General features: G+C 40.8%; 1 protein-coding gene across 5 annotated transcripts in view; it reads left to right on the top strand.

Moving 5' to 3' along the window:
* The first annotated feature begins 11,110 nt into the window (after positions 1 to 11,110).
* LOC482977 (syndecan binding protein) overlaps positions 11,111 to 14,132 on the top strand; it is a 38,899-nt gene continuing 35,877 nt past the window's right edge. For 2 of the 5 annotated variants that reach the window (XM_038579369.1, XM_038579373.1), the window contains exon 1: positions 11,111 to 11,247. The gene's annotated coding sequence lies outside the window, so the exon portion shown is untranslated. Of the gene's footprint in view, positions 11,248 to 11,969; positions 12,108 to 14,132 lie in introns of those variants that run through there. The other 3 variants (XM_038579371.1, XM_038579370.1, XM_038579372.1) reach the window with 3 other exon arrangements.

Below are 14,132 nucleotides of genomic sequence, written 5' to 3' on the forward strand. Positions count from 1 at the left end.
ACCTTTTAAAATACTTGCAAGTTAATACCTATTCTTCTCAAACTATTCCATTAAATACAAGAGAAAGGAAAACTCCCAAATTCATTCTATGAGACTCGTATCATCCTGATACCAAAAACAAGAAAAGATACCACAAAAAAAGGGAGAACTACAGGCCAGTATCTCTCATGAATACAGATATAAAAATTCTGAACAAAATATTAGCAAGCTGGATCCAACAATACATTTAAAAAATCATACACCATGATCAAGTGGTGCAAGGCGATTCAATATTCTCAAATCAGCGTGCCTGTGTTGAACGTCTGCCTTCGGCTCAGGGTACGATACCAGCATCCCGGGGATCGAGTTCCACATCGGGCTCTCTGCATGGAGACTCTACCTGTGTCTCTGCCTCTCTCTGTCTCTCTCTGTGTCTCTCATGAATAAGTAAAATCTTTTTAAAAAGATTCTCAAATCAATTGACACAATACATCACATCATCAAGAAAAAGGATAAAAAAGCATATGATCATTTCAGTAGATGCATAAAAAGCATTCGACAAAGTACAATGTCAGTTCATGATAAAAAAAACAAACAAGAAAACCTCTGCAAAGTAGGTCTAGAGGGAGTATATCTCAATATGATATGAAAAACCCACAACCAACATCATATACAATGGTGTAAAACTGAGAGCTTTCTCCCTAAGGTCAGGAACAAGACGAGGATGTCCACTCTTACCACTTTATTCAACACAGTACTGGAAGTCCTAGCCATAGCCATTACACAACATAAAGAAATGAAAGGCATTCAAATTGATAAGGAAGAATTAAATTCTCACTATTTGCAGATGACATGATACTATGTATATAAAACAAAAGACTCCACCAAAAAACTACTAGAGTTGATAAATTCAGTAAAGTCTATCATTGTACAGAAATCTGTTGCATTCCTATACACTAATAATAAAGCAGCAGAAAGTGAAAGTAATTAAATAATCCCATTTACAATTATATTGAAAACAATCAAAATATCTAGGCATAAACTTAAAGAGGTGAAAGGCTTGTATTCTGAAAACTAAAACATGTCTTGAAAGAAATTCAAAACAATGCAAAGAAATGGAAATGGAAAGACATTTCTTGCTCATGGATTGGAATAACAAATATTGTTAAAATATCTATACTATCCAAAGCAATCTACACATTTAATGCAATCTCTATCAAAATACCACCAGCATTTTTCACAGAACTAGAAAAATCCAAAACTTCGATGGAGATGCAAAAGACCGCAAGCAGACAAAGCAATCTTGAAAACGAAAAAGAAAAGCTGGAGGCATTACAATTTCAGACTTCAAGTTATAACACAAAGTAGGTAGTAATTAAGATAGTATGACGCTGGCATAAAAATAGACACATAGACCAATAGAATAGAATAGAAAACCCAGAAATAAACCCATAATTTTATGGCCAATTAATCTTCGACAAAGGAGGAATGAATACACAATGGGAAAAAGTCTTTTCAACAAATGGTGTTGGGAAAACTGGACAGCTACATGTAAAAGAATGAAACAGGACCACTTTCTTTCACTATACACAAAAATAAACTCAAAATGAATTAAAAACTTAAATGTGAGACCTGAAACCATAAAAATCCTAGAAGATAGCCAGGCAGCAATGGCTCTGACATTGGCTGCAGCAACATATTTCTAGATATGTCTCCTGAGGCAAAAGAAAAAATGAAAGCAAAAGTAAAAACCACATCAAAATAAAAAGTTTCTGCACAGCAAAAGAAACAATCAACAAAACCAAAAGGCAGCTGACTGGAAGAAGATATTTGCAAATGACCTATCCAATAAAAGATTAGTATCCAAAATATATAAAGAACTTATACAACTCAAATCCAAAAAATAAACAATTCAATTTAAAAATGGGCAGAAGACACAAACAGACATTTCTCCAAAGAAAACATCCAGATGGCCAACAGACATGTGAATGTCACTCATCATCAGGGAAATGCAAATCAAAACCACAATGAGACATCACCTCACACCTCTCAAAATGACTAAAATCAAAAACACAAGAAACAAGTGTTGGCAAGGATGTGGAGAAATAGGAACTCTCATGCACTATTGGTGAGAATGCAAACTGGTGCAGCACTCTGGTAAACACTATGGAGTTTCCTCAAAAAATTAAAAATAGAACTACCTATGATCCAGTAACTGCCCTACTAGGCATTTACCAAAAAAATACAAAAACATGAGTTCAAAGGGATATATGCACCCCCATGTTTATTGCAGCATTATTTACAATAGCCAAACTATAGTAGACCAAAGCCCATCTATTGATGAATGGATGAAGAAGATGTTGTATATATATCATATATATATAATATGCATTATATATATAATACACACAATGGAATATTATAAATATTATAAAGAAATAAAATCTTGCCATTTGCAGTGACATGGATAAAGCTAGAGAGTATAATGCTAAGTAAAATAAGTCAGACAGAGAAAGACAAATACCATATGATTTCACTCACATGTGGAATTTAAGAAACAAAATAAAAGAACAGGGCAGCCCGGGTGGCTCAGCGGTTTAGTGCCGACCTTCAGCCCAGGGCCTAATCCTGGGGACCAGGGATCGAGTTCCATGTTGGGCTCCCTGCATGGAGCCTGTTTCTCCCTCTGCCTGTGTCTCTGCCTCTGTGTGTGTGTGTGTGTGTGTGTGTCTCATGAAAAAATAAATAAAATCTTAAAAAATAAAAAATAAAAGAACAAAGGGGAAAAAAGAGAAAGAGAAATCAAGAAAATAGACTCTCAACTATAGAGAACAAACTGATGGTTATCAGAGGGGAGGTGGGTTGGGAGATGGTGAAATAGGTGATTGGGATGAAAGGGTACACTTATCATGATGAAAAAAATAATAAAATAATTTAAAATAAACATGTAGGTGAGGTATTGAAATTCTTTTTCTGGCCTTATTTTGTTTTCATTAATTAATTAATTAATTAATTCATTCATTCATTCATTCATTCATGAGAGTGAGAGCACACATGCCCAGAAGCCCATGTGAGGTAGGGGGAGGAGCAGAGGGGGAGAGAAAGAATCTTAAGCTGACTTCATGCTCAGTGTGGAGCCGGCCACAGGGCTTGATCCCATGACCCTGAGATCATGACCTCAGCTGAAATTAAGTCGGACACTCAACCAACTGAGCCACCTGGGCGCTTCAAGTTGCCTTTAATTGCATAGGCAATCTGCTGCTTATCTTGTGGTTTTTAGTTACTTCACTGTGTAACCTTTTAAAGGCACTTTCCGTGACAACAAGGAATCCAGACTTTATGTTAAAAATTTAACAGCTGGAGTGGTAAGAATGCAAACAATGCAGCCAGGTGACAAAGCGTTCAAGGGTTACTTCTGGGCATGGCTACATGCGGAAGCCAAAAAAACATCTCAACTTACTCTCTTTGGCCTGGCAGCTGAAATAGTCTATTGACATTGATTATTACAGAAATCTTATGTCCTTAGTTGTTAAAATGTGAAAGATAATGTGGATCCTAGGAACAGAAAAATACAGTAATTCTAGCATTATAGAAAAATTTCTGTTCCTCAGGCATTGTGCCAAGCATCAAAGACCATTTCAAGCGTCGCCCCAGCCCTCAGGAAGTTTCTATAAGATGAAGTAATGATTACACAGAAGAAACAACAGGGAAGAAAAGCAAAGACAAAACCACTTCTGATTACATGTAAAATTATATGGTAAGGACTATGGCAAGAGCTGAAGGATGAGGGTGCCATCCAAGGGTCAAATTAATACAATTGCCTCATTATCCACACACAAGAGACTAAATGTTTGAAACTATAGTAATTTTCCATATGAATACAGTTCAGAAATTAAGCATTTTCCTGGCTGTCTAAATGCAACTAATACAGGTTGATTCTGAACATCTGGAACACTTTTGGCCAAGTGGAACTTGGAACAAAGCATTTGGCATCCTTTTTTAGGGTGTGTGCTTTCACAGTTTAGGGAGGAATCCCAGATAGAATTCCACAGTTAATAGCAAATACAATTTTTACTATACTGAAAGAGTACTGTCCTGTGTGGTAGAGGAACACCCAGCTAATAACTGATGGAGCGCAGGGTAACCCAAATATTAATTTGGCACATCTCCTGTGGTCCATGGATGCATTTAGAGACTTTAATGATTTTACTTTCTTAATAGAACCCAGGTGCTCTTAAATAGTCCAGGTATTATAAAAAATTAAATCAAATATAAGTGGACTCAGTGTATTATAGTGCTCCTTTAATGATTGTTTTGGACACCGATGAAGAAAAAGAGCTATGTCCTTTTACCAACATAGCTATTTCAAGTGGGCTATAGCAAATTCTTGTATATTATTGACCATTTCTATTTCTTTATATTTTCTGTGTAAGAATCCATAGATCAAGTGCGTATTAAAATATATTTAAATTTCGCTCCTTGTAAGAATTATTCATCATGGTTAGTGAAAGAATATCGAAAATAAAACCTTGGAATAAAGCAAATGACCCAGTTGACAACTGCAACTCCTTTTTTAAGTCACATTTCACTTTAGTTTTGCTTGAAAAATTTTCAGCAGACCCCTAGAATATTTGTTTTGTGGAGGAGAGAACTTTTTAAATATGGTAAAATTTAAATATTTTAGGGAAGCAGAATTCAACACACATCTTTGAAAGGAAAGTCAAATACCATACTGTAAGTTAATTTAATCATTTTTACAAGTTATATTTAACATATTGGTATGTCATCCAACAATATTTTTATTACCTGTGAAAGGTGTGCCTCATGACTATGACAGAATTTTTAGTACTGATGACCACTTCACTCTGGCAAAATAATCTATGATGAAAAAATTTTAAAAACAGCTTTGTAAAAGAATATAAGAATACTAATTCAAAGGGATACATGCACCCTTATGTTTATGGCAGCTTCATATACAATAGCTAAGATATGGAAGCAGCCCAAGTGTCCCATCGATTGAGGAATGGATATGGAAGATGTGGTATATACATGCTATGTATATATACTATGGAAAATTATTCAGCCATAAGAAAGAATGAAATCTTGCCACATGCAATGACACGGATGGTACTAGAGTGTAATGCTTAGTGAAATAAGTTAATCAGAGAAAGACAAATACCATGTGATTTCACTCATATGTGAGAATTTAAGAAAGAAAAGAAAGCAAATAAGCAAAAGGAAAAAAAATAAGAGAGAGAGAGAGAGACAAATCAAGAAACAGACTCTTAATTATACAGAACAAACTGGTGGATGGTGGGGGATGGGTGATATAGGAGATGGGGATGAAGGAGTGTATTTGTTGAGATGAACACAGGGTGATGTATGGACGTGTTGAATCACTATATTGTTCCCCTGAAACTAATATAACACAGTACGTTAATTAACTGGAATTAAGATAAAAACTTTTTAAAAAGTAGCTTTGTAAGAATTGTAAGTACCTGGGAAAATGGTAATTTAACAACAGAGACTATTCATATTTACACATGAATGTTATATTATAAAATAACCAGTTATACTAACTCCAAACTTAAAAAGTAATATTTACTAAGAAATAATTGCTTTTCACAAGTGTCTTTAATTCAATGTTCTTTTTAAATAGGGAGCACCCCATGTACATTGAAAAAGTGACTGACTTGACAAAATATAATTTATCTGTTTTCCAGAAAGATAATCTCTTTTAAGTGTGATTCTCTAAAATGTGCATAAATAAGTTTGTTTCAAGAAAGTCAGCTGAGGAGCTTTCTAGTGGTGGTTTAACTGTTCAATAAAACATTGTTCATAATCGTGTTGATGTAAAACCCCGAGGAAGGAAATGTGTTCCGGAATGAAAGTTAACATCATAAAGAGTTTAGGGGAGTCTGGTTTGTCATGTGGCTGGGATTTTAAAAAAGAAGAGGAAGTTGCATAATTCAATAGAGCAGGTGACCTGTGAGTGAGAAACTATTTTTGCTCTTTATGGTAAAATTAAATCTTTAGAAATAGCAACAATGCTAATTAGGATAGTATTATTCATTATTAGTATTTCAAGGACCTTAAAAAGACAAAGTTCTCAGTTCTGAAAATTGAATAAAAAAGTATCATGATCATTCTTATCTTTACTCCTACCCATAAACAACATTAAAAGCCAGGAAGAGATCCAAGAGGTTATTTTTAAAATAAGAATACTGAACTTTATAGCAAAGAATATAAAGAAATTTTATTTTTTTTAGGAGTTTATTTATTCATGAGAGACAGAGAGAGAGAGAGAGAGGGCAGAGACACAGGCAGAGAGAAGCAGGCTCCTCACAGGAAACGTGATGCAGGACTCTATCTCCAAATCCTGAGATCATGAACTGAGCCAAGGGCAGATGTTCAACAACTGAGCCACCGAGGTGCCCCAAAGAGATTTAATACGTAGTAATATCTTTGGTTAGGCATACCCTACCACGGTAATTGTTAGAGTATATTCATATTTGTGGATCTGTTTTTGTATCAGACCAAAGTCCAAAGAAAATAACATGTTCTGGAAAGTAACTACATTAATGTCTGCAGCTAACCTGCGATCATGGTTTGGGTCTAAACTAATAAATAATATGTTCATCTTACTGTATCTACATAAATATTCTTCAAAGATGAGTCATGTAAAGTGATACGATTATATGTCTTTTCTTGGTCAATTTGCCTCATTTTTTTCCGCTGCTTTGTACTCTGATTTATTAATTCATCTCCCCTCTCCCAGAAGCAGGAATCTCTTGTTCAAATATGTTACTTTTCCTGGAGACATTCCCTCTAGAGCCCTCTATCATCCAGCTTCAAATGGGATTGCTCCTTTTGCCTTTTGCATAGCTGTCATTTGAGGATCTCCGTTTGACGACATCCTTCAACTATGTTTGCCTTTCTGATGCTGAAGCCTCTGTGTTGTGGGAAACTCTTCACCCCCTTTTCCTTGCCCTTATCGTATTCTTTCATGCCACAAATGCACATTTACTTTGTCAGTTACCTTCTGATAAAGAGAACACGAGACATAGACTATGATTTTTAAAAAAGATTTTATTTATTTATTCATGAGAAACACAGAGAGAAGCAGAGGCACAGACAGAGGGAGAAGTAGCCTCCTCACAGGGAGCCTGATGTGGGACTCAATCCCTGGATCTCAGGGTCATGCCCTGAGCCGAAGGCAGATGCTCAACCGCTGAGCCATCCAGGCATCCCTGACTTTATGATACTTTGTAGTATTTATTTATTTATTTATTTATTTATTTTTTTTTACTTTGTAGTATTTATACAAAAGTCTTCATTTATCACTCTCAAATGATCTCATCTGCTGCAGTGTAGACTTCTAGGTTAGAAATCACTGCCCTCTTTTTATTAAAGATTTTATTTACTCATGAGAGAGACACACAGAAAGAGGCAGAGACATGGGCAGAGGGAGAAGCAGGCTTCCTGTGGGGAGCCTGATGCAGAACTCGATCCCAGGACCCCAGGATCATGACCTGAGCCAAAGGCAGACAGACGCTCAACCACTGAGCCACCCAAGTGCTCCAGAAATCACTTTCCCTTGTGATTTTGAAGGCATTGTTCCATTGTCTCCTGGCTTCAAGCATTTCTGTTGAGAAGTCCAATCCATTCTGATTCTCAGTCATGAGCACAGGACCTATTTCTTCTATCTGGAAACCTGTGTATGAACTCACTCTCCAGTGCACTCTCTTCCTTAAGTGTGGGGAGCTGGGGCTAAAAGTTCCAACTCTATTCAAATGCTTCATCTTCCTGGCAACCAGCCTCCATCCTGGAGTTATCTAGGGCTCCTTCCCCCTATAGCCATTAGCCACCTCATTAGGACACACCTATCACTTCTGAAACTCAAAAGCATTTCTGAAGCATTGATCCAGGAACTGGAGACAAAGACTAAATATATATATATATATATATATATACACACACACACACGCACACCACATACTGTTGTATGGCTTTTGACAAATGCTAATATTATTGTCTACCATTATGATATCATACAAAATAGCTTCACCGTCTTGTGTTTTACCTACTTATCTTTCTCCTTATTGCCCAAACTTCTGGCAATTATTTCTTTACTGTCTCTGTAATTTCACCTTTTCCATAATGTCATATAGTCAGAATCATGCAGTATGTAGCCTTTCTACAGTCTGCTTTCACATAGCAATGTGCATTTAAAGTTCCTCCACGTCCCTGCATGACTTGATAGCTCATTTCTTTTTGTTGCTTATTAATATTCCATAGTATGGATGTACCACAGTTTATCCATTCACCTATTAAATGATACCATGTTTGCTTCCAGTTTGGGAGCAATTATGAATAAAGCAGCTATAAATATTCATGTGCAGTTTTTTCCATTTGTTTTTAAAGATTTATCTATGTACTTGAGAGAGAGCACGAGCAGGAGAGGCAGAGGGAGAGGGAGAGAAAGAATCCCAAGCAGACTCTATGCGGAGCATGGAGCCCACCATGGAGCTTGATCTCAAGACTCCAAAATCATGACCTGAGCAGAAACCAAGAGGCAGAAGCTTAACCTGCCTGCTACCCAGGGACCACCATGTGCAGAGTTTTCTGTGGACATAAGTTTTCCACTCATTTGAGCAAATATCCATGAGCATGATAACTGGTTTATATGGCAAGACTATGTTGGTCTGTGTAAGAACTTTGAAATTACTTGCATAATCTAAAAACTAAATTAAAAAAAAAAAGAACTTCCAAATTACCTTCCAAAGTGGGTGTACCATTTTACATTCCCACCAGCAATGAATAAACATTCTTGTTGCTCCATATCCTCACTTCACATTTGGTATTGTCAGTATTTTGGATTTTAGCCTTTCTAATAGGTATGCAGTGGTATTTCATTGTTTTTTTAATTTGCATTTCTCGAATGTCCTCTCCATACACATACTTGCCATTTGTATATCTTATTTGGTGAGCTGTCTGTTCAGATCTTTTGCCCAGTTTTAAATAGGGTTGTTTTCCTGTTGTCGAGGTTCAGGTGCTCTTTGAATATTTTGAATACAGTCCCCTTATCAGATATGTATTTTGCAAATATTTTCTCCTACTTTGTGGCTTGCCTTTTCCTTTTATAAACAGCATCTTCCACAGAGCCAAAGTTTTACATTTTAGTGAAGTCTAACTTGTAAATTTTTCTTTCATGGATTGTGTTTTTGTTGTATCTAAAAACTTGTGACCAAACCCAAGGTTACCTAGATTTTCTCCTATGTTATCTTTGAGAAGTTTAGTTTTGCCTTTTAAAATTAGGCAGGGCAGCCTGGGTGGCTCAGCAGTTTAGGTGCCGCCTTCTGTGGGGGTGGGGGGGATCCTGGAGATCTGGGATGGAGTCCCACATTGGGCTCCCTGCTTCTCCCTCTGCCTGTGTCTGTGTCTCTCTCTCTGCGTCTCTCATGAATAAATAAATAAAATCTAAAAAAATAAAAAATAAAAGAATTTAAAAAAATAAATAAAATTAGGTTAATGATCCATTTCAAAGTAAGTTTTGCAAAAGGTGCAAACTTTTTTTTTTCTTTGCATGGGGCGTTCAGTTGTTTCAGCACCATTTGTTGAAAATACTATCCCCTTAGTGCCTTTGCCAAAGATCTACTGAATGTATTTGCATGAGTCTATTTTTGGGCTCTGTATTCTGTTCCACTGATCTATTTTTCTAGTCTTTTGTCAATACCACACTGTCTTGAATACTGTGGTTTTCTAGTAAGTCTTGGTACTTTGGCCTGTGACTTTATTCCTCTTCTTCAGTGTTGATTGGCTCTTCTGGGACTTCTGTCTTTCCCATAAAAACTTTAGGATTACTTTGCTTACTTTGTTGATGTCCAAACAATAACTCGCTAGGATTTTAATTGAGATTGTGTCAAATCTATCAAGTTGGGAAGAACTGACATCTTGACAATATTCGATTTTCCTACTCATAAACATGGGCTATTTCTCCACTTATTTGGATCTTCTTTGAGGTCTTTCATCCCAATTTTATAATTCTCATCCTATGGATTTTGTACACATTGTGTTAGATCTAGACCTAAGTATTTCATTTTTTTGTGCTAATGTAAGTGACATTATGTCTTTAATTTCAAATTCTAATTGCTGGAATATATAAGTAATTGGCTTTTGCATATGTTAACTTGTTAACAAAGTTGTATCCTACAACTCTGCTGTAACTGCTTATTAGTTTTGGGGGGGTTGGTTAACTTTTTTGGATTTTCTTCATAATCATGTCACATGTTTATTATTTAAAGACCAGAAAAAAATAGGTATATTTCTTCGTTACCAATCTATTGTCTAACTTTAAATGTCTTTTATCAGCTAGACCATAAACTCTCTAAGTTTCCATCTTGTCATCTCTTTTATGCTCAGATTTTTATTAGTTTTACCACGTTAAATTGTTGCGGCACTAAATAACTAGAAATAAAATGCTTCTAAGTTAACGCTATTTCGTCAAGTACTCTTTGTCGCTCTTTGGTAGCTACGGTAAGCCTGGGTAACTTAGTGCCTGTTCCTCTGTGCGCTAGCAGGGATGTAAGGACTGAGGCCATACACATCAGGTTCTTAGGTCGGTACCTGGAATACAGCCCTGAGAAACACAGTTTTTTAGCGTTTGCCTGAGGATATGGGTCATGACCTGTGCGCTGTACCACACATAACCTCGAACAGCCAATGAACTTTCGCTCAGATGGACAAAGAGTAATAAAAGCCAAGGAAAAAAGTTGTACCGAAGAGGCCAGGGGTAGAGACGGGTTCGTGCAGGCAAGTCTCCGAGCCCGCGAGCGCAGAGGTCAAGTGAGAGGTCAAGACGGCTGGGGTAGAGAGGCGGGAGGAGGTCCCCAAGGATGCGATCTCGGCCGCTCCTCGGGCTGGAAGCGGAGGGAGCCAAACGGGCGTCATCGCAGCCGGACACCGCCGAGGCCGCGGCACCCGCCCCCGCACCGCCCCTCGGCCGGAGGAAAAGGCGCGGAGCCGCACCCGGGGAGCGGGCGGGCGGCCCTCGGCGCCCCAACCCCCGCGCCCGCCCCCGCCGCCCGTTACCATGGGGACTGGGTCACCTGACCGCGGCCGCGCGCCTGCGCGGGCGGAAGGCGGGGGAGGCGCCGTGACGCGCTTGGCGGGCGGTCCTCGGGCGCGCGCGGCTCTCCCCGCCTCGGGTCTCGGCGTCCCGGCCAGTTACCGGAGGCGGCGGCGGCGGCGGCGGGTCCTGCGACCGAGGTGAGCAGCCGTGGGCGGGCGAAGGGGCGCTCAGGCCGCGTCGGGATGCGGGGACTGCGGGCGGGGGCGGGGGCGCCGCGGGTCGCTGGCGGAGGGCGTCTCGGCCTCGGCGGTGTTCGGGGGGCGGCGGCGACGCCCTCTCCTCGGGGGCCCCGCCCCTGCTTGCGCCCGGAGGGGCCCGGGGCGAAAGTCGGCGCGAGCCGCTCGCTCTGCCCGCCCGCCCGCCGCCGCTGCGGGGTTCGAGGTCCCGCCGGGGGCCGGGGGCGGGGGGCGGGGGGCGCCGGGGGCCGCGGGCGACGGACGGCCAGTGAGGCCCGGCCCGCCCCCGCTCCCCGCCGCCCCGCCCCCCGCCCGCCGCCCCCGCTCCCCGCCGCCCCCGCAGCTCGGGCGCCGGGGTCCGGGCCGCTCCGCCTTTTTGTTCCCCTTGGCCGAGGGCCCCCGGGAGCGGCGGGGCCGGCGGCTGGCTGCGAAGTCGCGGGGCCAGCCTTCCGCGGACGGCGCTGCGTCCCGACCCGGGCTCGGGGGCGGGCGCGGGGGCCGGGGCGGCGGGGCCGGCGGGGCCGAGGTGCGTGCGGGGCGCCGAGCCGCGACTCCCGGGCAGGGTGCGGAGGGGGGTTCGCGGCGCGCCTCTTCCTGGAGAAGTTGGAGCGCAGGGGAGGCGTTGCGGCGGCTGTGCGCGCGGGGAGCTATCCCCGGACGTGCCGTGACTCAGAGTTTTCATTGCAGGATTTCCTGGTAATAATGGGAAAGTGAAGGCATATGGATGTGGAAAGTTTCCGTCCTTACCGAAGTGGAGTTATTTAATCACGGGTCTTCCAGTGTACCGGGCTCGGAGGCGATTTCTGGGTTGTCTAGTGTGTGTATGTTCTCCGTCTGCTCATTTACTGTGTTGTTCTTTTTTCTTCTCTGTGTGAGTACATTCCTTCGAGAGTACCTTGGGGGACGCCTGCGTGGCTCAGGGCTTGAGCGTCTGCCTTTGGCTCGGGGCGTGACCCCGGGGTCCCGGGATCGAGTCCGCAGCGGGCTCCCCGCGGGGAGCCTGCTTCTCCCTCTGCCTGTGTCTCTGCGTCTCTCTGTCTTTCTCATGAATAAATAAATAAAATCTTTAAAAAAAAAAAGTACATTTGGTTTGCCAGACTTAACATCTACGTGTCTGAAAAAAAAAAAAAAAGATTAAAAAGGAAAATTACATTGAAAACAGCTGCAGGCTGTTGGCTTTATCTTCAATGTATGTAGGTGATTAAAATTCACATTTTACTTTTTTTTTAAAAGTTTTTTATTCGTGAGAGACACAGAGAGACGCAGAGACACAGGCAGAGGGAGAAGCAGGCTCCGTGCAGGGAGCCCGATGTGGGACTCGATCCCGGGTCTCCAGGATCACGGCCCGAACCCGAGGCAGATGCTGAACCCCAGAGCCACCCAGGGCTCCAAATCTAGATTTTCCAATCTTTAGCTTTTCTATTTGAGGTTAAGGGCAAACAGTAAAAAAAAGAAACAAAAAGTTTTTTCATGTTTTCTGTTACCAGTTTAGTTCTATCAATTTTTCTTCCTTCGGTGGTACTAGGAGCGCCTGGGTGGCTCAGTCAAGTATCTTCCTTCTGCTTAGGTCATGATCCCGTGGTTCTGGGATGCAGCCCCTTGTCTGGCTTCCTGGTCAGTGGGGAGCCTGCTTCTCCCTCTCCCTCTGTTGCCCCCCCACCCCCGCTTGTGTTCTCTCTCTTGAATAAATAAATTTTTAAAAATCTTAAAAAATAAATTAAGAAAATAAATGGTGTGTAATATTATAGATCAAGTGGTTTGTGCCACTAAGTGAAAATAAGGAAGTGGAATGTCTTTTAAAATGTTCAGGAAATAGTCCATTATAATCCAGATTTAACTCTGACAACACTAATTTTTGAGTGTTATAAGGACATAAAAATCATGACCAGAAGAGGATGAATTTACAAATAGTTGGCAGGTGAATGTACTCTTTAATAAAACCATTACCTAAATTAAACATGACTCAACTTTTTTTTTTCCTGTTTTTGTCAGATTTAGGTACTTTTTTTAGGTAGTAAATGCCAAGATTTTATATAAAAAAAGTTTCTTCTGAACAACTTTAAAATATGTCCTTTATCTAGTAATAGTTACATTATTAGCATTTATTAATTTCTTTTCCAGTGCTGCCAATATTATTTATACATTTAGGTTTTGAGGAGGTCAGTAGTAACATGGCTCAAAATGTAGTTTCCTTCCTTCTAAAGGTCCTCCAGTTGGGGATGCCTGGGTCGCTCAGCGGTTGGGCGTCTGCCTTTGGCTCAGGGGGTGATTCCGGAATGCCTGGATTGAGTCCCGCAATGGACTTCCTGCGTGGCGCCTGCTTCTCCCTTTGTGTCTCTGCTTTTCTCTGTCTCTCTCTCTCTCTCTCTCTCTCTCTCATGAATAAATAAATAAAATCTTTAAAAATTTTAGGCACTGGGGTGTCTCATTTGGTTAAGTGTCAGCCTTTGGCTCAGGTCATGATCCCCAAGTCCTGGGATCTAGCCCTGAATTGGGCCCCCCACTCAGCCAGGAGCTTCCCGCTCTGGTCCTGCCTCTGCTCATGTCCGTGCTCTCTCTCTCTCTCAAATAAATAAAATTAAAAAAAAAAAAAAAAAGTCCTCCAGCCAACCACATTTCCTTTCTATAAGAGCCAACTGCTTTGTGTTTCTTAGGTATCCATCCAGGGATATCTTATAACTGTACAAACATAGAAATATATTCTGCTCCTTCCTCTTTTTTTATTGTAATAAAATACACATAACAAAATTTATCATCTTAACCATTTTTAAGCATGTAGTTAAGAGGTATTAAAAACATTGACAATGTTGTACAATCCTCACCACCATCTGTCCTTAAATAACTCA

Source organism: Canis lupus, chromosome 29, assembly GCF_011100685.1.
Source record: "Canis lupus familiaris isolate Mischka breed German Shepherd chromosome 29, alternate assembly UU_Cfam_GSD_1.0, whole genome shotgun sequence".
Taxonomy (NCBI): domain Eukaryota; kingdom Metazoa; phylum Chordata; class Mammalia; order Carnivora; family Canidae; genus Canis; species Canis lupus.